Source organism: Oncorhynchus clarkii, chromosome 18, assembly GCF_045791955.1.
Source record: "Oncorhynchus clarkii lewisi isolate Uvic-CL-2024 chromosome 18, UVic_Ocla_1.0, whole genome shotgun sequence".
Taxonomy (NCBI): Eukaryota; Metazoa; Chordata; class Actinopteri; order Salmoniformes; family Salmonidae; genus Oncorhynchus; species Oncorhynchus clarkii.
This window is the reverse complement of record NC_092164.1, coordinates 66,033,592-66,055,803: the sequence shown is the minus strand read 5'-3', so window position 1 is coordinate 66,055,803 and position 22,212 is coordinate 66,033,592. Positions and strand designations below refer to the sequence as shown.

General features: G+C 46.0%; 12 non-coding genes across 12 annotated transcripts; all 12 read left to right on the top strand.

The window, feature by feature from the left end:
* The first annotated feature begins 1,510 nt into the window (after positions 1–1,510).
* Positions 1,511–1,598, top strand: trnay-gua (transfer RNA tyrosine (anticodon GUA)). Its single transcript is given in 2 exon segments — positions 1,511–1,547; positions 1,563–1,598. It is a non-coding gene; the product is annotated as a tRNA-Tyr (tRNA).
* Positions 1,599–2,982: 1,384 nt separating this feature from the next.
* Positions 2,983–3,070, top strand: trnay-gua (transfer RNA tyrosine (anticodon GUA)). Its single transcript is given in 2 exon segments — positions 2,983–3,019; positions 3,035–3,070. It is a non-coding gene; the product is annotated as a tRNA-Tyr (tRNA).
* A 1,385-nt stretch (positions 3,071–4,455) lies between these two features.
* On the top strand, positions 4,456–4,543 carry trnay-gua (transfer RNA tyrosine (anticodon GUA)). Its single transcript is given in 2 exon segments — positions 4,456–4,492; positions 4,508–4,543. It is a non-coding gene; the product is annotated as a tRNA-Tyr (tRNA).
* Positions 4,544–5,927: 1,384 nt separating this feature from the next.
* trnay-gua (transfer RNA tyrosine (anticodon GUA)) lies at positions 5,928–6,015 on the top strand. The gene is given in 2 exon segments: positions 5,928–5,964; positions 5,980–6,015. It is a non-coding gene; the product is annotated as a tRNA-Tyr (tRNA).
* A 2,857-nt stretch (positions 6,016–8,872) lies between these two features.
* trnay-gua (transfer RNA tyrosine (anticodon GUA)) lies at positions 8,873–8,960 on the top strand. The gene is given in 2 exon segments: positions 8,873–8,909; positions 8,925–8,960. It is a non-coding gene; the product is annotated as a tRNA-Tyr (tRNA).
* A 1,385-nt stretch (positions 8,961–10,345) lies between these two features.
* trnay-gua (transfer RNA tyrosine (anticodon GUA)) lies at positions 10,346–10,433 on the top strand. The gene is given in 2 exon segments: positions 10,346–10,382; positions 10,398–10,433. It is a non-coding gene; the product is annotated as a tRNA-Tyr (tRNA).
* Positions 10,434–11,821: 1,388 nt separating this feature from the next.
* On the top strand, positions 11,822–11,909 carry trnay-gua (transfer RNA tyrosine (anticodon GUA)). The gene is given in 2 exon segments: positions 11,822–11,858; positions 11,874–11,909. It is a non-coding gene; the product is annotated as a tRNA-Tyr (tRNA).
* Positions 11,910–13,294: 1,385 nt separating this feature from the next.
* On the top strand, positions 13,295–13,382 carry trnay-gua (transfer RNA tyrosine (anticodon GUA)). The gene is given in 2 exon segments: positions 13,295–13,331; positions 13,347–13,382. It is a non-coding gene; the product is annotated as a tRNA-Tyr (tRNA).
* Positions 13,383–14,766: 1,384 nt separating this feature from the next.
* Positions 14,767–14,854, top strand: trnay-gua (transfer RNA tyrosine (anticodon GUA)). Its single transcript is given in 2 exon segments — positions 14,767–14,803; positions 14,819–14,854. It is a non-coding gene; the product is annotated as a tRNA-Tyr (tRNA).
* Positions 14,855–16,238: 1,384 nt separating this feature from the next.
* Positions 16,239–16,326, top strand: trnay-gua (transfer RNA tyrosine (anticodon GUA)). The gene is given in 2 exon segments: positions 16,239–16,275; positions 16,291–16,326. It is a non-coding gene; the product is annotated as a tRNA-Tyr (tRNA).
* A 2,941-nt stretch (positions 16,327–19,267) lies between these two features.
* Positions 19,268–19,355, top strand: trnay-gua (transfer RNA tyrosine (anticodon GUA)). The gene is given in 2 exon segments: positions 19,268–19,304; positions 19,320–19,355. It is a non-coding gene; the product is annotated as a tRNA-Tyr (tRNA).
* Positions 19,356–20,740: 1,385 nt separating this feature from the next.
* On the top strand, positions 20,741–20,828 carry trnay-gua (transfer RNA tyrosine (anticodon GUA)). The gene is given in 2 exon segments: positions 20,741–20,777; positions 20,793–20,828. It is a non-coding gene; the product is annotated as a tRNA-Tyr (tRNA).
* Positions 20,829–22,212: the final 1,384 nt, after the last annotated feature.

Genomic DNA, 22,212 nt, shown 5'->3' with positions numbered 1-22,212 from the left:
TTACCATCTAGGTCATGGCTTTAGGAATTACTTGTCCACCTTCGATAGCTCAGTTGGTAGGGTGGAGGACTGTAGGTGATAATTGTAGCAATCCTTAGGTCGCTGGTTCAAATCCGGCTCGAAGGAATGTATTTTTTCTTGTGGCTTGCTCCAACTTTTGACAGCAGTGCACTTTGACTTGTGTTTGACAAACATATTATCTTTCCCTGAGATCGCCAAATTCATAACTTGTTGACCTTCCATAGGACAGTTGGTAAAGTCGCGGAGTGTATTTGAAATTGCAACAATCCTTATGTCACTGGCTCACACTGGCTCAAAGGAGGATAACTTTTTCAGCGGTTTTTGACAGCAGTGCACTTTAACTTGACAATCAAATCAATCAAATATTTTTATAAAGTCCTTCTTTCATCAGCTGATGTCACAAAGTGCTGTACAGAAACCCAGCCTAATACCCCAAACAGCAAGCAATGCAGGTGTAGAAGCACGTGGCTAGGAAAAACTCCCTAGAAAGGCCAAAACCTAGGAAAAAACCTAGAGAGGAACCAGGCTGTGAGGGGTGGCCAGTCATCGTCTGGCTGTTCCGGGTATCGATTATAACAAAACATGGCCAAGATGTTCAAATGTTCATAGATGACCAGTAGGGTCAAAAAATAATAATCACAGTGGTTGTTGAGGGTGCAACAGGTCAGCACATCAGAAGTAAATGTCAGTTGGCTTTTCATAGCTGATTATTCAGAGTATCTCTACCACACCTGCTGTCTCTAGAGAGTTTAAAACAACAGGTCTGGGACAGGTGGCACGTCCGGTGAACCGGTCAGGGTTCCATAGCCGCAGGCAGAACACTTGAAACTGGAGCAGCAGCACAACCAGGTGGACTGGGGACAGCAAGGAGTCATCAGGCCGGGAAGACCTGAAGCATGGTCTTAGGGCTCAGGTCCTTCTCCAAGAGAAAGAAAGAGCAAAGAAGAGAGAAAGAGAGAGAGAATTAGAGAGAGCATGCATAAATAGACACAGGACACCGGATAAGACAGGAGAAATACTCTAGCTATAACAGACTGACCCCAGCCCCCCGACACACAAACTACTGCAGCATAAATACTGGAGGCTGAGACAGGAGGGGTCGGGAGAAACTGTGGCCCCGTCCGACGATACCCCCGGTCAGGTTCTAACAGGCAGGATATAACCCCACACACTTTGCCAAAGTACAGCCCCCACGCCACTAGAGCGATATCTTCAACCACCGACTTACCATCCTGAGACAAGGGCAAAAAAAGCATTCATTACCATCGGCTCACTTTTTCACTATCCCCAAATGCAACTACTGGCATTCTAAGGGGATGTAGCTCAGCGCAAGAGCGAATACTTTGCACGTATGAGGACATCGGATCAATCCCCTGCATCTCCATGAAACCACCACACTAAGCAGATTATAGATCATATTTTAAGAAGGAACATATGATCAGCTGAACTTCTTACCATCTAGGTCATGGCTTTAGGAATTACTTGTCCACCTTCGATAGCTCAGTTGGTAGAGCGGAGGACTGTAGGTGATAATTGTAGCAATCCTTAGGTCGCTGGTTCAAATCCGGCTCGAAGGAATGTATTTTTTCTTGTGGCTTGCTCCAACTTTTGACAGCAGTGCACTTTGACTTGTGTTTGACAAACATATTATCTTTCCCTGAGATCGCCAAATTCATAACTTGTTGACCTTCCATAGGACAGTTGGTAAAGTCGCGGAGTGTATTTGAAATTGCAACAATCCTTATGTCACTGGCTCACACTGGCTCAAAGGAGGATAACTTTTTCAGCGGTTTTTGACAGCAGTGCACTTTAACTTGACAATCAAATCAATCAAATATTTTTATAAAGTCCTTCTTTCATCAGCTGATGTCACAAAGTGCTGTACAGAAACCCAGCCTAATACCCCAAACAGCAAGCAATGCAGGTGTAGAAGCACGTGGCTAGGAAAAACTCCCTAGAAAGGCCAAAACCTAGGAAAAAACCTAGAGAGGAACCAGGCTGTGAGGGGTGGCCAGTCATCGTCTGGCTGTTCCGGGTATCGATTATAACAAAACATGGCCAAGATGTTCAAATGTTCATAGATGACCAGTAGGGTCAAAAAATAATAATCACAGTGGTTGTTGAGGGTGCAACAGGTCAGCACATCAGAAGTAAATGTCAGTTGGCTTTTCATAGCTGATTATTCAGAGTATCTCTACCACACCTGCTGTCTCTAGAGAGTTTAAAACAACAGGTCTGGGACAGGTGGCACGTCCGGTGAACCGGTCAGGGTTCCATAGCCGCAGGCAGAACACTTGAAACTGGAGCAGCAGCACAACCAGGTGGACTGGGGACAGCAAGGAGTCATCAGGCCGGGAAGACCTGAAGCATGGTCTTAGGGCTCAGGTCCTTCTCCAAGAGAAAGAAAGAGCAAAGAAGAGAGAAAGAGAGAGAGAATTAGAGAGAGCATGCATAAATAGACACAGGACACCGGATAAGACAGGAGAAATACTCTAGCTATAACAGACTGACCCCAGCCCCCCGACACACAAACTACTGCAGCATAAATACTGGAGGCTGAGACAGGAGGGGTCGGGAGAAACTGTGGCCCCGTCCGACGATACCCCCGGTCAGGTTCTAACAGGCAGGATATAACCCCACACACTTTGCCAAAGTACAGCCCCCACGCCACTAGAGCGATATCTTCAACCACCGACTTACCATCCTGAGACAAGGGCAAAAAAAGCATTCATTACCATCGGCTCACTTTTTCACTATCCCCAAATGCAACTACTGGCATTCTAAGGGGATGTAGCTCAGCGCAAGAGCGAATACTTTGCACGTATGAGGACATCGGATCAATCCCCTGCATCTCCATGAAACCACCACACTAAGCAGATTATAGATCATATTTTAAGAAGGAACATATGATCAGCTGAACTTCTTACCATCTAGGTCATGGCTTTAGGAATTACTTGTCCACCTTCGATAGCTCAGTTGGTAGAGCGGAGGACTGTAGGTGATAATTGTAGCAATCCTTAGGTCGCTGGTTCAAATCCGGCTCGAAGGAATGTATTTTTTCTTGTGGCTTGCTCCAACTTTTGACAGCAGTGCACTTTGACTTGTGTTTGACAAACATATTATCTTTCCCTGAGATCGCCAAATTCATAACTTGTTGACCTTCCATAGGACAGTTGGTAAAGTCGCGGAGTGTATTTGAAATTGCAACAATCCTTATGTCACTGGCTCACACTGGCTCAAAGGAGGATAACTTTTTCAGCGGTTTTTGACAGCAGTGCACTTTAACTTGACAATCAAATCAATCAAATATTTTTATAAAGTCCTTCTTTCATCAGCTGATGTCACAAAGTGCTGTACAGAAACCCAGCCTAATACCCCAAACAGCAAGCAATGCAGGTGTGGAAGCACGGTGGCTAGGAAAAACTCCCTAGAAAGGCCAAAACCTAGGAAAAAACCTAGAGAGGAACCAGGCTGTGAGGGGTGGCCAGTCATCGTCTGGCTGTTCCGGGTATCGATTATAACAAAACATGGCCAAGATGTTCAAATGTTCATAGATGACCAGTAGGGTCAAAAAATAATAATCACAGTGGTTGTTGAGGGTGCAACAGGTCAGCACATCAGAAGTAAATGTCAGTTGGCTTTTCATAGCTGATTATTCAGAGTATCTCTACCACACCTGCTGTCTCTAGAGAGTTTAAAACAACAGGTCTGGGACAGGTGGCACGTCCGGTGAACCGGTCAGGGTTCCATAGCCGCAGGCAGAACACTTGAAACTGGAGCAGCAGCACAACCAGGTGGACTGGGGACAGCAAGGAGTCATCAGGCCGGGAAGACCTGAAGCATGGTCTTAGGGCTCAGGTCCTTCTCCAAGAGAAAGAAAGAGCAAAGAAGAGAGAAAGAGAGAGAGAATTAGAGAGAGCATGCATAAATAGACACAGGACACCGGATAAGACAGGAGAAATACTCTAGCTATAACAGACTGACCCCAGCCCCCCGACACACAAACTACTGCAGCATAAATACTGGAGGCTGAGACAGGAGGGGTCGGGAGAAACTGTGGCCCCGTCCGACGATACCCCCGGTCAGGTTCTAACAGGCAGGATATAACCCCACACACTTTGCCAAAGTACAGCCCCCACGCCACTAGAGCGATATCTTCAACCACCGACTTACCATCCTGAGACAAGGGCAAAAAAAGCATTCATTACCATCGGCTCACTTTTTCACTATCCCCAAATGCAACTACTGGCATTCTAAGGGGATGTAGCTCAGCGCAAGAGCGAATACTTTGCACGTATGAGGACATCGGATCAATCCCCTGCATCTCCATGAAACCACCACACTAAGCAGATTATAGATCATATTTTAAGAAGGAACATATGATCAGCTGAACTTCTTACCATCTAGGTCATGGCTTTAGGAATTACTTGTCCACCTTCGATAGCTCAGTTGGTAGAGCGGAGGACTGTAGGTGATAATTGTAGCAATCCTTAGGTCGCTGGTTCAAATCCGGCTCGAAGGAATGTATTTTTTCTTGTGGCTTGCTCCAACTTTTGACAGCAGTGCACTTTGACTTGTGTTTGACAAACATATTATCTTTCCCTGAGATCGCCAAATTCATAACTTGTTGACCTTCCATAGGACAGTTGGTAAAGTCGCGGAGTGTATTTGAAATTGCAACAATCCTTATGTCACTGGCTCACACTGGCTCAAAGGAGGATAACTTTTTCAGCGGTTTTTGACAGCAGTGCACTTTAACTTGACAATCAAATCAATCAAATATTTTTATAAAGTCCTTCTTTCATCAGCTGATGTCACAAAGTGCTGTACAGAAACCCAGCCTAATACCCCAAACAGCAAGCAATGCAGGTGTAGAAGCACGTGGCTAGGAAAAACTCCCTAGAAAGGCCAAAACCTAGGAAAAAACCTAGAGAGGAACCAGGCTGTGAGGGGTGGCCAGTCATCGTCTGGCTGTTCCGGGTATCGATTATAACAAAACATGGCCAAGATGTTCAAATGTTCATAGATGACCAGTAGGGTCAAAAAATAATAATCACAGTGGTTGTTGAGGGTGCAACAGGTCAGCACATCAGAAGTAAATGTCAGTTGGCTTTTCATAGCTGATTATTCAGAGTATCTCTACCACACCTGCTGTCTCTAGAGAGTTTAAAACAACAGGTCTGGGACAGGTGGCACGTCCGGTGAACCGGTCAGGGTTCCATAGCCGCAGGCAGAACACTTGAAACTGGAGCAGCAGCACAACCAGGTGGACTGGGGACAGCAAGGAGTCATCAGGCCGGGAAGACCTGAAGCATGGTCTTAGGGCTCAGGTCCTTCTCCAAGAGAAAGAAAGAGCAAAGAAGAGAGAAAGAGAGAGAGAATTAGAGAGAGCATGCATAAATAGACACAGGACACCGGATAAGACAGGAGAAATACTCTAGCTATAACAGACTGACCCCAGCCCCCCGACACACAAACTACTGCAGCATAAATACTGGAGGCTGAGACAGGAGGGGTCGGGAGAAACTGTGGCCCCGTCCGACGATACCCCCGGTCAGGTTCTAACAGGCAGGATATAACCCCACACACTTTGCCAAAGTACAGCCCCCACGCCACTAGAGCGATATCTTCAACCACCGACTTACCATCCTGAGACAAGGGCAAAAAAAGCATTCATTACCATCGGCTCACTTTTTCACTATCCCCAAATGCAACTACTGGCATTCTAAGGGGATGTAGCTCAGCGCAAGAGCGAATACTTTGCACGTATGAGGACATCGGATCAATCCCCTGCATCTCCATGAAACCACCACACTAAGCAGATTATAGATCATATTTTAAGAAGGAACATATGATCAGCTGAACTTCTTACCATCTAGGTCATGGCTTTAGGAATTACTTGTCCACCTTCGATAGCTCAGTTGGTAGAGCGGAGGACTGTAGGTGATAATTGTAGCAATCCTTAGGTCGCTGGTTCAAATCCGGCTCGAAGGAATGTATTTTTTCTTGTGGCTTGCTCCAACTTTTGACAGCAGTGCACTTTGACTTGTGTTTGACAAACATATTATCTTTCCCTGAGATCGCCAAATTCATAACTTGTTGACCTTCCATAGGACAGTTGGTAAAGTCGCGGAGTGTATTTGAAATTGCAACAATCCTTATGTCACTGGCTCACACTGGCTCAAAGGAGGATAACTTTTTCAGCGGTTTTTGACAGCAGTGCACTTTAACTTGACAATCAAATCAATCAAATATTTTTATAAAGTCCTTCTTTCATCAGCTGATGTCACAAAGTGCTGTACAGAAACCCAGCCTAATACCCCAAACAGCAAGCAATGCAGGTGTGGAAGCACGGTGGCTAGGAAAAACTCCCTAGAAAGGCCAAAACCTAGGAAAAAACCTAGAGAGGAACCAGGCTGTGAGGGGTGGCCAGTCATCGTCTGGCTGTTCCGGGTATCGATTATAACAAAACATGGCCAAGATGTTCAAATGTTCATAGATGACCAGTAGGGTCAAAAAATAATAATCACAGTGGTTGTTGAGGGTGCAACAGGTCAGCACATCAGAAGTAAATGTCAGTTGGCTTTTCATAGCTGATTATTCAGAGTATCTCTACCACACCTGCTGTCTCTAGAGAGTTTAAAACAACAGGTCTGGGACAGGTGGCACGTCCGGTGAACCGGTCAGGGTTCCATAGCCGCAGGCAGAACACTTGAAACTGGAGCAGCAGCACAACCAGGTGGACTGGGGACAGCAAGGAGTCATCAGGCCGGGAAGACCTGAAGCATGGTCTTAGGGCTCAGGTCCTTCTCCAAGAGAAAGAAAGAGCAAAGAAGAGAGAAAGAGAGAGAGAATTAGAGAGAGCATGCATAAATAGACACAGGACACCGGATAAGACAGGAGAAATACTCTAGCTATAACAGACTGACCCCAGCCCCCCGTCACACAAACTACTGCAGCATAAATACTGGAGGCTGAGACAGGAGGGGTCGGGAGAAACTGTGGCCCCGTCCGACGATACCCCCGGTCAGGTTCTAACAGGCAGGATATAACCCCACACACTTTGCCAAAGCACAGCCCCCACGCCACTAGAGCGATATCTTCAACCACCGACTTACCATCCTGAGACAAGGGCAAAAAAAGCATTCATTACCATCGGCTCACTTTTTCACTATCCCCAAATGCAACTACTGGCATTCTAAGGGGATGTAGCTCAGCGCAAGAGCGAATACTTTGCACGTATGAGGACATCGGATCAATCCCCTGCATCTCCATGAAACCACCACACTAAGCAGATTATAGATCATAGTTTAAGAAGGAACATATGATCAGCTGAACTTATTACCATCTAGGTCATGGCTTTTGGATTTATTTGTCCACCTACGATAGCTCAGTTGGTAGAGCGGAGGACTGTAGGTGATAATTGTAGCAATCCTTAGGTAGCTGGTTCAAATCCGGCTTGAAAGAATGTATTTTTTCTTGTGGCTTGCTCCAACTTTTGACAGCAGTGCACTTTGACTTGTGTTTGACAAACATATTATCTTTCCCTGAGATCGCCGAATTCATAACTTGTTGACCTTCCATAGGACAGTTGGTAAAGTCGCGGAGTGTATTTGAAATTGCAACAATCCTTATGTCACTGGCTCACACTGGCTCAAAGGAGGATAACTTTTTCAGCGGTTTTTGACAGCAGTGCACTTTAACTTGACAATCAAATCAATCAAATATTTTTATAAAGTCCTTCTTTCATCAGCTGATGTCACAAAGTGCTGTACAGAAACCCAGCCTAATACCCCAAACAGCAAGCAATGCAGGTGTAGAAGCACGTGGCTAGGAAAAACTCCCTAGAAAGGCCAAAACCTAGGAAAAAACCTAGAGAGGAACCAGGCTGTGAGGGGTGGCCAGTCATCGTCTGGCTGTTCCGGGTATCGATTATAACAAAACATGGCCAAGATGTTCAAATGTTCATAGATGACCAGTAGGGTCAAAAAATAATAATCACAGTGGTTGTTGAGGGTGCAACAGGTCAGCACATCAGAAGTAAATGTCAGTTGGCTTTTCATAGCTGATTATTCAGAGTATCTCTACCACACCTGCTGTCTCTAGAGAGTTTAAAACAACAGGTCTGGGACAGGTGGCACGTCCGGTGAACCGGTCAGGGTTCCATAGCCGCAGGCAGAACACTTGAAACTGGAGCAGCAGCACAACCAGGTGGACTGGGGACAGCAAGGAGTCATCAGGCCGGGAAGACCTGAAGCATGGTCTTAGGGCTCAGGTCCTTCTCCAAGAGAAAGAAAGAGCAAAGAAGAGAGAAAGAGAGAGAGAATTAGAGAGAGCATGCATAAATAGACACAGGACACCGGATAAGACAGGAGAAATACTCTAGCTATAACAGACTGACCCCAGCCCCCCGACACACAAACTACTGCAGCATAAATACTGGAGGCTGAGACAGGAGGGGTCGGGAGAAACTGTGGCCCCGTCCGACGATACCCCCGGTCAGGTTCTAACAGGCAGGATATAACCCCACACACTTTGCCAAAGTACAGCCCCCACGCCACTAGAGCGATATCTTCAACCACCGACTTACCATCCTGAGACAAGGGCAAAAAAAGCATTCATTACCATCGGCTCACTTTTTCACTATCCCCAAATGCAACTACTGGCATTCTAAGGGGATGTAGCTCAGCGCAAGAGCGAATACTTTGCACGTATGAGGACATCGGATCAATCCCCTGCATCTCCATGAAACCACCACACTAAGCAGATTATAGATCATATTTTAAGAAGGAACATATGATCAGCTGAACTTCTTACCATCTAGGTCATGGCTTTAGGAATTACTTGTCCACCTTCGATAGCTCAGTTGGTAGAGCGGAGGACTGTAGGTGATAATTGTAGCAATCCTTAGGTCGCTGGTTCAAATCCGGCTCGAAGGAATGTATTTTTTCTTGTGGCTTGCTCCAACTTTTGACAGCAGTGCACTTTGACTTGTGTTTGACAAACATATTATCTTTCCCTGAGATCGCCAAATTCATAACTTGTTGACCTTCCATAGGACAGTTGGTAAAGTCGCGGAGTGTATTTGAAATTGCAACAATCCTTATGTCACTGGCTCACACTGGCTCAAAGGAGGATAACTTTTTCAGCGGTTTTTGACAGCAGTGCACTTTAACTTGACAATCAAATCAATCAAACATTTTTATAAAGTCCTTCTTTCATCAGCTGATGTCACAAAGTGCTGTACAGAAACCCAGCCTAATACCCCAAACAGCAAGCAATGCAGGTGTGGAAGCACGGTGGCTAGGAAAAACTCCCTAGAAAGGCCAAAACCTAGGAAAAAACCTAGAGAGGAACCAGGCTGTGAGGGGTGGCCAGTCATCGTCTGGCTGTTCCGGGTATCGATTATAACAAAACATGGCCAAGATGTTCAAATGTTCATAGATGACCAGCAGGGTCAAAAAATAATAATCACAGTGGTTGTTGAGGGTGCAACAGGTCAGCACATCAGAAGTAAATGTCAGTTGGCTTTTCATAGCTGATTATTCAGAGTATCTCTACCACACCTGCTGTCTCTAGAGAGTTTAAAACAACAGGTCTGGGACAGGTGGCACGTCCGGTGAACCGGTCAGGGTTCCATAGCAGCAGGCAGAACACTTGAAACTGGAGCAGCAGCACAACCAGGTGGACTGGGGACAGCAAGGAGTCATCAGGCCGGGAAGACCTGAAGCATGGTCTTAGGGCTCAGGTCCTTCTCCAAGAGAAAGAAAGAGCAAAGAAGAGAGAAAGAGAGAGAGAATTAGAGAGAGCATGCATAAATAGACACAGGACACCGGATAAGACAGGAGAAATACTCTAGCTATAACAGACTGACCCCAGCCCCCCGACACACAAACTACTGCAGCATAAATACTGGAGGCTGAGACAGGAGGGGTCGGGAGAATCTGTGGCCCCGTCCGACGATACCCCCGGTCAGGGCCTAACAGGCAGGATATAACCCCACACACTTTGCCAAAGCACAGCCCCCACGCCACTAGAGCGATATCTTCAACCACCGACTTACCATCCTGAGACAAGGGCAAAAAAAGCATTCATTACCATCGGCTCACTTTTTCACTATCCCCAAATGCAACTACTGGCATTCTAAGGGGATGTAGCTCAGCGCAAGAGCGAATACTTTGCACGTATGAGGACATCGGATCAATCCCCTGCATCTCCATGAAACCACCACACTAAGCAGATTATAGATCATATTTTAAGAAGGAACATATGATCAGCTGAACTTCTTACCATCTAGGTCATGGCTTTAAGAATTACTTGTCCGCCTTCGATAGCTCAGTTGGTAGAGCGGAGGACTGTAGGTGATAATTGTAGCAATCCTTAGGTCGCTGGTTCAAATCCGGCTCGAAGGAATGTATTTTTTCTTGTGGCTTGCTCCAACTTTTGACAGCAGTGCACTTTGACTTGTGTTTGACAAACATATTATCTTTCCCTGAGATCGCCAAATTCATAACTTGTTGACCTTCCATAGGACAGTTGGTAAAGTCGCGGAGTGTATTTGAAATTGCAACAATCCTTATGTCACTGGCTCACACTGGCTCAAAGGAGGATAACTTTTTCAGCGGTTTTTGACAGCAGTGCACTTTAACTTGACAATCAAATCAATCAAATATTTTTATAAAGTCCTTCTTTCATCAGCTGATGTCACAAAGTGCTGTACAGAAACCCAGCCTAATACCCCAAACAGCAAGCAATGCAGGTGTGGAAGCACGGTGGCTAGGAAAAACTCCCTAGAAAGGCCAAAACCTAGGAACAAACCTAGAGAGGAACCAGGCTGTGAGGGGTGGCCAGTCATCATCGTCTGGCTGTTCCGGGTATCGATTATAACAAAACATGGCCAAGATGTTCAAATGTTCATAGATGACCAGCAGGGTCAAAAAATAATAATCACAGTGGTTGTTGAGGGTGCAACAGGTCAGCACATCAGAAGTAAATGTCAGTTGGCTTTTCATAGCTGATTATTCAGAGTATCTCTACCACACCTGCTGTCTCTAGAGAGTTTAAAACAACAGGTCTGGGACAGGTGGCACGTCCGGTGAACCGGTCAGGGTTCCATAGCAGCAGGCAGAACACTTGAAACTGGAGCAGCAGCACAACCAGGTGGACTGGGGACAGCAAGGAGTCATCAGGCCGGGAAGACCTGAAGCATGGTCTTAGGGCTCAGGTCCTTCTCCAAGAGAAAGAAAGAGCAAAGAAGAGAGAAAGAGAGAGAGAATTAGAGAGAGCATGCATAAATAGACACAGGACACCGGATAAGACAGGAGAAATACTCTAGCTATAACAGACTGACCCCAGCCCCCCGACACACAAACTACTGCAGCATAAATACTGGAGGCTGAGACAGGAGGGGTCGGGAGAATCTGTGGCCCCGTCCGACGATACCCCCGGTCAGGGCCTAACAGGCAGGATATAACCCCACACACTTTGCCAAAGCACAGCCCCCACGCCACTAGAGCGATATCTTCAACCACCGACTTACCATCCTGAGACAAGGGCAAAAAAAGCATTCATTACCATCGGCTCACTTTTTCACTGTCCCCAAATGCAACTACTGGCATTCTAAGGGGATGTAGCTCAGCGCAAGAGCGAATACTTTGCACGTATGAGGACATCGGATCAATCCCCTGCATCTCCATGAAACCACCACACTAAGCAGATTATAGATCATATTTTAAGAAGGAACATATGATCAGCTGAACTTCTTACCATCTAGGTCATGGCTTTAAGAATTACTTGTCCGCCTTCGATAGCTCAGTTGGTAGAGCGGAGGACTGTAGGTGATAATTGTAGCAATCCTTAGGTCGCTGGTTCAAATCCGGCTCGAAGGAATGTATTTTTTCTTGTGGCTTGCTCCAACTTTTGACAGCAGTGCACTTTGACTTGTGTTTGACAAACATATTATCTTTCCCTGAGATCGCCAAATTCATAACTTGTTGACCTTCCATAGGACAGTTGGTAAAGTCGCGGAGTGTATTTGAAATTGCAACAATCCTTATGTCACTGGCTCACACTGGCTCAAAGGAGGATAACTTTTTCAGCGGTTTTTGACAGCAGTGCACTTTAACTTGACAATCAAATCAATCAAATATTTGTATAAAGTCCTTCTTTCATCAGCTGATGTCACAAAGTGCTGTACAGAAACCCAGCCTAATACCCCAAACAGCAAGCAATGCAGGTGTGGAAGCACGGTGGCTAGGAAAAACTCCCTAGAAAGGCCAAAACCTAGGAAAAAACCTAGAGAGGAACCAGGCTGTGAGGGGTGGCCAGTCATCGTCTGGCTGTTCCGGGTATCGATTATAACAAAACATGGCCAAGATGTTCAAATGTTCATAGATGACCAGCAGGGTCAAAAAATAATAATCACAGTGGTTGTTGAGGGTGCAACAGGTCAGCACATCAGAAGTAAATGTCAGTTGGCTTTTCATAGCTGATTATTCAGAGTATCTCTACCACACCTGCTGTCTCTAGAGAGTTTAAAACAACAGGTCTGGGACAGGTGGCACGTCCGGTGAACCGGTCAGGGTTCCATAGCCGCAGGCAGAACACTTGAAACTGGAGCAGCAGCACAACCAGGTGGACTGGGGACAGCAAGGAGTCATCAGGCCGGGAAGACCTGAAGCATGGTCTTAGGGCTCAGGTCCTTCTCCAAGAGAAAGAAAGAGCAAAGAAGAGACAAAGAGAGAGAGAATTAGAGAGAGCATGCATAAATAGACACAGGACACTGGATAAGACAGGAGAAATACTCTAGCTATAACAGACTGACCCCAGCCCCCCGACACACAAACTACTGCAGCATAAATACTGGAGGCTGAGACAGGAGGGGTCGGGAGAAACTGTGGCCCCGTCCGACGATACCCCCGGTCAGGTTCTAACAGGCAGGATATAACCCCACACACTTTGCCAAAGTACAGCCCCCACGCCACTAGAGCGATATCTTCAACCACCGACTTACCATCCTGAGACAAGGGCAAAAAAAGCATTCATTACCATCGGCTCACTTTTTCACTATCCCCAAATGCAACTACTGGCATTCTAAGGGGATGTAGCTCAGCGCAAGAGCGAATACTTTGCACGTATGAGGACATCGGATCAATCCCCTGCATCTCCATGAAACCACCACACTAAGCAGATTATAGATCATATTTTAAGAAGGAACATATGATCAGCTGAACTTCTTACCATCTAGGTCATGGCTTTAGGAATTACTTGTCCACCTTCGATAGCTCAGTTGGTAGAGCGGAGGACTGTAGGTGATAATTGTAGCAATCCTTAGGTCGCTGGTTCAAATCCGGCTCGAAGGAATTTATTTTTTCTTGTGGCTTGCTCCAACTTTTGACAGCAGTGCACTTTGACTTGTGTTTGACAAACATATTATCTTTCCCTGAGATCGCCAAATTCATAACTTGTTGACCTTCCATAGGACAGTTGGTAAAGTCGCGGAGTGTATTTGAAATTGCAACAATCCTTATGTCACTGGCTCACACTGGCTCAAAGGAGGATAACTTTTTCAGCGGTTTTTGACAGCAGTGCACTTTAACTTGACAATCAAATCAATCAAATATTTTTATAAAGTCCTTCTTTCATCAGCTGATGTCACAAAGTGCTGTACAGAAACCCAGCATACAACCCAAAACAGCAAGCAATGCAGGTGTAGAAGCACGTGGCTAGGAAAAACTCCCTAGAAAGGCCAAAACCTAGGAAAAAACCTAGAGAGGAACCAGGCTGTGAGGGGTGGCCAGTCATCGTCTGGCTGTTCCGGGTATCGATTATAACAAAACATGGCCAAGATGTTCAAATGTTCATAGATGACCAGTAGGGTCAAAAAATAATAATCACAGTGGTTGTTGAGGGTGCAACAGGTCAGCACATCAGAAGTAAATGTCAGTTGGCTTTTCATAGCTGATTATTCAGAGTATCTCTACCACACCTGCTGTCTCTAGAGAGTTTAAAACAACAGGTCTGGGACAGGTGGCACGTCCGGTGAACCGGTCAGGGTTCCATAGCCGCAGGCAGAACACTTGAAACTGGAGCAGCAGCACAACCAGGTGGACTGGGGACAGCAAGGAGTCATCAGGCCGGGAAGACCTGAAGCATGGTCTTAGGGCTCAGGTCCTTCTCCAAGAGAAAGAAAGAGCAAAGAAGAGAGAAAGAGAGAGAGAATTAGAGAGAGCATGCATAAATAGACACAGGACACTGGATAAGACAGGAGAAATACTCTAGCTATAACAGACTGACCCCAGCCCCCCGACACACAAACTACTGCAGCATAAATACTGGAGGCTGAGACAGGAGGGGTCGGGAGAAACTGTGGCCCCGTCCGACGATACCCCCGGTCAGGTTCTAACAGGCAGGATATAACCCCACACACTTTGCCAAAGTACAGCCCCCACGCGACTAGAGCGATATCTTCAACCACCGACTTACCATCCTGAGACAAGGGCAAAAAAAGCATTCATTACCATCGGCTCACTTTTTCACTATCCCCAAATGCAACTACTGGCATTCTAAGGGGATGTAGCTCAGCGCAAGAGTGAATACTTTGCACGTATGAGGACATCGGATCAATCCCCTGCATCTCCATGAAACCACCACACTAAGCAGATTATAGATCATATTTTAAGAAGGAACATATGATCAGCTGAACTTCTTACCATCTAGGTCATGGCTTTAGGAATTACTTGTCCACCTTCGATAGCTCAGTTGGTAGAGCGAAGGACTGTAGGTGATAATTGTAGCAATCCTTAGGTCGCTGGTTCAAATCCGGCTCGAAGGAATGTATTTTTTCTTGTGGCTTGCTCCAACTTTTGACAGCAGTGCACTTTGACTTGTGTTTGACAAACATATTATCTTTCCCTGAGATCGCCAAATTCATAACTTGTTGACCTTCCATAGGACAGTTGGTAAAGTCGCGGAGTGTATTTGAAATTGCAACAATCCTTATGTTACTGGCTCACACTGGCTCAAAGGAGGATAACTTTTTCAGCGGTTTTTGAAAGCAGTGCACTTTAACTTGACAATCAAATCAATCAAATATTTTTATAAAGTCCTTCTTTCATCAGCTGATGTCACAAAGTGCTGTACAGAAACCCAGCCTAATACCCCAAACAGCAAACAATGCAGGTGTAGAAGCACGTGGCTAGGAAAAACTCCCTAGAAAGGCCAAAACCTAGGAAAAAACCTAGAGAGGAACCAGGCTGTGAGGGGTGGCCAGTCATCGTCTGGCTGTTCCGGGTATCGATTATAACAAAACATGGCCAAGATGTTCAAATGTTCATAGATGACCAGTAGGGTCAAAAAATAATAATCACAGTGGTTGTTGAGGGTGCAACAGGTCAGCACATCAGAAGTAAATGTCAGTTGGCTTTTCATAGCTGATTATTCAGAGTATCTCTACCACACCTGCTGTCTCTAGAGAGTTTAAAACAACAGGTCTGGGACAGGTGGCACGTCCGGTGAACCGGTCAGGGTTCCATAGCCGCAGGCAGAACACTTGAAACTGGAGCAGCAGCACAACCAGGTGGACTGGGGACAGCAAGGAGTCATCAGGCCGGGAAGACCTGAAGCATGGTCTTAGGGCTCAGGTCCTTCTCCAAGAGAAAGAAAGAGCAAAGAAGAGAGAACGAGAGAGAGAATTAGAGAGAGCATGCATAAATAGACACAGGACACCGGATAAGACAGGAGAAATACTCTAGCTATAACATACTGACCCCAGCCCCCCGACACACAAACTACTGCAGCATAAATACTGGAGGCTGAGACAGGAGGGGTCGGGAGAAACTGTGGCCCCGTCCGACGATACCCCCGGTCAGGTTCTAACAGGCAGGATATAACCCCACACACTTTGCCAAAGCACAGCCCCCACGCCACTAGAGCGATATCTTCAACCACCGACTTACCATCCTGAGACAAGGGCAAAAAAAGCATTCATTACCATCGGCTCACTTTTTCACTATCCCCAAATGCAACTACTGGCATTCTAAGGGGATGTAGCTCAACGCAAGAGCGAATACTTTGCACGTATGAGGACATCGGATCAATCCCCTGCATCTCCATGAAACCACCACACTAAGCAGATTATAGATCATATTTTAAGAAGGAACATATGATCAGCTGAACTTCTTACCATCTAGGTCATGGCTTTAGGAATTACTTGTCCACCTTCGATAGCTCAGTTGGTAGAGCGGAGGACTGTAGGTGATAATTGTAGCAATCCTTAGGTCGCTGGTTCAAATCCGGCTCGAAGGAATGTATTTTTTCTTGTGGCTTGCTCCAACTTTTGACAGCAGTGCACTTTGACTTGTGTTTGACAAACATATTATCTTTCCCTGAGATCGCCAAATTCATAACTTGTTGACCTTCCATAGGACAGTTGGTAAAGTCGCGGAGTGTATTTGAAATTGCAACAATCCTTATGTCACTGGCTCACACTGGCTCAAAGGAGGATAACTTTTTCAGCGGTTTTTGACAGCAGTGCACTTTAACTTGACAATCAAATCAATCAAATATTTTTATAAAGTCCTTCTTTCATCAGCTGATGTCACAAAGTGCTGTACAGAAACCCAGCCTACAACCCAAAACAGCAAGCAATGCAGGTGTAGAAGCACGTGGCTAGGAAAAACTCCCTAGAAAGGCCAAAACCTAGGAAAAAACCTAGAGAGGAACCAGGCTGTGAGGGGTGGCCAGTCATCGTCTGGCTGTTCCGGGTATCGATTATAACAAAACATGGCCAAGATGTTCAAATGTTCATAGATGACCAGTAGGGTCAAAAAATAATAATCACAGTGGTTGTTGAGGGTGCAACAGGTCAGCACATCAGAAGTAAATGTCAGTTGGCTTTTCATAGCTGATTATTCAGAGTATCTCTACCACACCTGCTGTCTCTAGAGAGTTTAAAACAACAGGTCTGGGACAGGTGGCACGTCCGGTGAACCGGTCAGGGTTCCATAGCCGCAGGCAGAACACTTGAAACTGGAGCAGCAGCACAACCAGGTGGACTGGGGACAGCAAGGAGTCATCAGGCCGGGAAGACCTGAAGCATGGTCTTAGGGCTCAGGTCCTTCTCCAAGAGAAAGAAAGAGCAAAGAAGAGACAAAGAGAGAGAGAATTAGAGAGAGCATGCATAAATAGACACAGGACACTGGATAAGACAGGAGAAATACTCTAGCTATAACAGACTGACCCCAGCCCCCCGACACACAAACTACTGCAGCATAAATACTGGAGGCTGAGACAGGAGGGGTCGGGAGAAACTGTGGCCCCGTCCGACTATACCCCCGGTCAGGTTCTAACAGGCAGGATATAACCCCACACACTTTGCCAAAGTACAGCCCCCACGCCACTAGAGCGATATCTTCAACCACCGACTTACCATCCTGAGACAAGGGCAAAAAAAGCATTCATTACCATCGGCTCACTTTTTCACTATCCCCAAATGCAACTACTGGCATTCTAAGGGGATGTAGCTCAGCGCAAGAGCGAATACTTTGCACGTATGAGGACATCGGATCAATCCCCTGCATCTCCATGAAACCACCACACTAAGCAGATTATAGATCATATTTTAAGAAGGAACATATGATCAGCTGAACTTCTTACCATCTAGGTCATGGCTTTAGCTTTTCATAGCTGATTATTCAGAGTATCTCTACCACACCTGCTGTCTCTAGAGAGTTTAAAACAACAGGTCTGGGACAGGTGGCACGTCCGGTGAACCGGTCAGATAGCTCAGTTGGTAGAGCGGAGGACTGTAGGTGATAATTGTAGCAATCCTTAGGTCGCTGGTTCAAATCCGGCTTGAAGGAATATATTTTTTCTTGTGGCTTGCTCCAACTTTTGACAGCAGTGCACTTTGACTTGTGTTTGACAAACATATTATCTTTCCCTGAGATCGCCAAATTCATAACTTGTTGACCTTCCATAGGACAGTTGGTAAAGTCGCGGAGTGTATTTGAAATTGCAACAATCCTTATGTCACTGGCTCACACTGGCTCAAAGGAGGATAACTTTTTCAGCGGTTTTTGACAGCAGTGCACTTTAACTTGACAATCAAATCAATCAAATATTTTTATAAAGTCCTTCTTTCATCAGCTGATGTCACAAAGTGCTGTACAGAAACCCAGCCTAATACCCCAAACAGCAAGCAATGCAGGTGTGGAAGCACGATGGCTAGGAAAAACTCCCTAGAAAGGCCAAAACCTAGGAAAAAACCTAGAGAGGAACCAGGCTGTGAGGGGTGGCCAGTCATCGTCTGGCTGTTCCGGGTATCGATTATAACAAAACATGGCCAAGATGTTCAAATGTTCATAGATGACCAGCAGGGTCAAAAAATAATAATCACAGTGGTTGTTGAGGGTGCAACAGGTCAGCACATCAGAAGTAAATGTCAGTTGGCTTTTCATAGCTGATTATTCAGAGTATCTCTACCACACCTGCTGTCTCTAGAGAGTTTAAAACAACAGGTCTGGGACAGGTGGCACGTCCGGTGAACCGGTCAGGGTTCCATAGCCGCAGGCAGAACACTTGAAACTGGAGCAGCAGCACAACCAGGTGGACTGGGGACAGCAAGGAGTCATCAGGCCGGGAAGACCTGAAGCATGGTCTTAGGGCTCAGGTCCTTCTCCAAGAGAAAGAAAGAGCAAAGAAGAGAGAAAGAGAGAGAGAATTAGAGAGAGCATGCATAAATAGACACAGGACACCGGATAAGACAGGAGAAATACTCTAGCTATAACAGACTGACCCCAGCCCCCCGACACACAAACTACTGCAGCATAAATACTGGAGGCTGAGACAGGAGGGGTCGGGAGAAACTGTGGCCCCTTCCGACGATACCCCCGGTCAGGTTCTAACAGGCAGGATATAACCCCACACACTTTGCCAAAGTACAGCCCCCACGTCACTAGAGCGATATCTTCAACCACCGACTTACCATCCTGAGACAAGGGCAAAAAAAGCATTCATTACCATCGGCTCACTTTTTCACTATCCCCAAATGCAACTACTGGCATTCTAAGGGGATGTAGCTCAGCGCAAGAGCGAATACTTTGCACGTATGAGGACATCGGATCAATCCCCTGCATCTCCATGAAACCACCACACTAAGCAGATTATAGATCATATTTTAAGAAGGAACATATGATCAGCTGAACTTCTTACCATCTAGGTCATGGCTTTAGGAATCACTTGTCCACCTTCGATAGCTCAGTTGGTAGAGCGGAGGACTGTAGGTGATAATTGTAGCAATCCTTATGTCGCTGGTTCAAATCCGGCTCGAAGGAATGTATTTTTTCTTGTGGCTTGCTCCAACTTTTGACAGCAGTGCACTTTGACTTGTGTTTGACAAACATATTATCTTTCCCTGAGATCGCCAAATTCATAACTTGTTGACCTTCCATAGGACAGTTGGTAAAGTCGCGGAGTGTATTTGAAATTGCAACAATCCTTATGTCACTGGCTCACACTGGCTCAAAGGAGGATAACTTTTTCAGCGGTTTTTGACAGCAGTGCACTTTAACTTGACAATCAAATCAATCAAATATTTTTATAAAGTCCTTCTTTCATCAGCTGATGTCACAAAGTGCTGTACAGAAACCCAGCCTAATACCCCAAACAGCAAGCAATGCAGGTGTGGAAGCACGGTGGCTAGGAAAAACTCCCTAGAAAGGCCAAAACCTAGGAAAAAACCTAGAGAGGAACCAGGCTGTGAGGGGTGGCCAGTCATCGTCTGGCTGTTCCGGGTATCGATTATAACAAAACATGGCCAAGATGTTCAAATGTTCATAGATGACCAGCAGGGTCAAAAAATAATAATCACAGTGGTTGTTGAGGTTGCAACAGGTCAGCACATCAGAAGTAAATGTCAGTTGGCTTTTCATAGCTGATTATTCAGAGTATCTCTACCACACCTGCTGTCTCTAGAGAGTTTAAAACAACAGGTCTGGGACAGGTGGCACGTCCGGTGAACCGGTCAGGGTTCCATAGCCGCAGGCAGAACACTTGAAACTGGAGCAGCAGCACAACCAGGTGGACTGGGGACAGCAAGGAGTCATCAGGCCGGGAAGACCTGAAGCATGGTCTTAGGGCTCAGGTCCTTCTCCAAGAGAAAGAAAGAGCAAAGAAGAGAGAAAGAGAGAGAGAATTAGAGAGAGCATGCATAAATAGACACAGGACACCGGATAAGACAGGAGAAATACTCTAGCTATAACAGACTGACCCCAGCCCCCCGACACACAAACTAGTGCAGCATAAATACTGGAGGCTGAGACAGGAGGGGTCGGGAGAAACTGTGGCCCCGTCCGACGATACCCCCGGTCAGGTTCTAACAGGCAGGATATAACCCCACACACTTTGCCAAAGCACAGCCCCCACGCCACTAGAGCGATATCTTCAACCACCGACTTACCATCCTGAGACAAGGGCAAAAAAAGCATTCATTACCATCGGCTCACTTTTTCACTATCCCCAAATGCAACTACTGGCATTCTAAGGGGATGTAGCTCAGCGCAAGAGCGAATACTTTGCACGTATGAGGACATCGGATCAATCCCCTGCATCTCCATGAAACCACCACACTAAGCAGATTATAGATCATAGTTTAAGAAGGAACATATGATCAGATGAACTTCTTACCATCTAGGTCATGGCTTTAGGAATTACTTGTCCACCTTCGATAGCTCAGTTGGTAGAGCGGAGGACTGTAGGTGATAATTGTAGCAATCCTTAGGTCGCTGGTTCAAATCCGGCTCGAAGGAATGTATTTTTTCTTGTGGCTTGCTCCAACTTTTGACAGCAGTGCACTTTGACTTGTGTTTGACAAACATATTATCTTTCCCTGAGATCGCCAAATTCATAACTTGTTGACCTTCCATAGGACAGTTGGTAAAGTCGCGGAGTGTATTTGAAATTGCAACAATCCTTATGTCACTGGCTCACACTGGCTCAAAGGAGGATAACTTTTTCAGCGGTTTTTGACAGCAGTGCACTTTAACTTGACAATCAAATCAATCAAATATTTTTATAAAGTCCTTCTTTCATCAGCTGATGTCACAAAGTGCTGTACAGAAACCCAGCCTAATACCCCAAACAGCAAGCAATGCAGGTGTAGAAGCACGTGGCTAGGAAAAACTCCCTAGAAAGGCCAAAACCTAGGAAAAAACCTAGAGAGGAACCAGGCTGTGAGGGGTGGCCAGTCATCGTCTGGCTGTTCCGGGTATCGATTATAACAAAACATGGCCAAGATGTTCAAATGTTCATAGATGACCAGTACGGTCAAAAAATAATAATCACAGTGGTTGTTGAGGGTGCAACAGGTCAGCACATCAGAAGTAAATGTCAGTTGGCTTTTCATAGCTGATTATTCAGAGTATCTCTACCACACCTGCTGTCTCTAGAGAGTTTAAAACAACAGGTCTGGGACAGGTGGCACGTCCGGTGAACCGGTCAGGGTTCCATAGCCGCAGGCAGAACACTTGAAACTGGAGCAGCAGCACAACCAGGTGGACTGGGGACAGCAAGGAGTCATCAGGCCGGGAAGACCTGAAGCATGGTCTTAGGGCTCAGGTCCTTCTCCAAGAGAAAGAAAGAGCAAAGAAGAGAGAAAGAGAGAGAGAATTAGAGAGAGCATGCATAAATAGACACAGGACACCGGATAAGACAGGAGAAATACTCTAGCTATAACAGACTGACCCCAGCCCCCCGACACACAAACTACTGCAGCATAAATACTGGAGGCTGAGACAGGAGGGGTCGGGAGAAACTGTGGCCCCGTCCGACGATACCCCCGGTCAGGTTCTAACAGGCAGGATATAACCCCACACACTTTGCCAAAGTACAGCCCCCACGCCACTAGAGCGATATCTTCAACCACCGACTTACCATCCTGAGACAAGGGCAAAAAAAGCATTCATTACCATCGGCTCACTTTTTCACTATCCCCAAATGCAACTACTGGCATTCTAAGGGGATGTAGCTCAGCGCAAGAGCGAATACTTTGCACGTATGAGGACATCGGATCAATCCCCTGCATCTCCATGAAACCACCACACTAAGCAGATTATAGATCATATTTTAAGAAGGAACATATGATCAGCTGAACTTATTACCATCTAGGTCATGGCTTTAGGAATTACTTGTCCA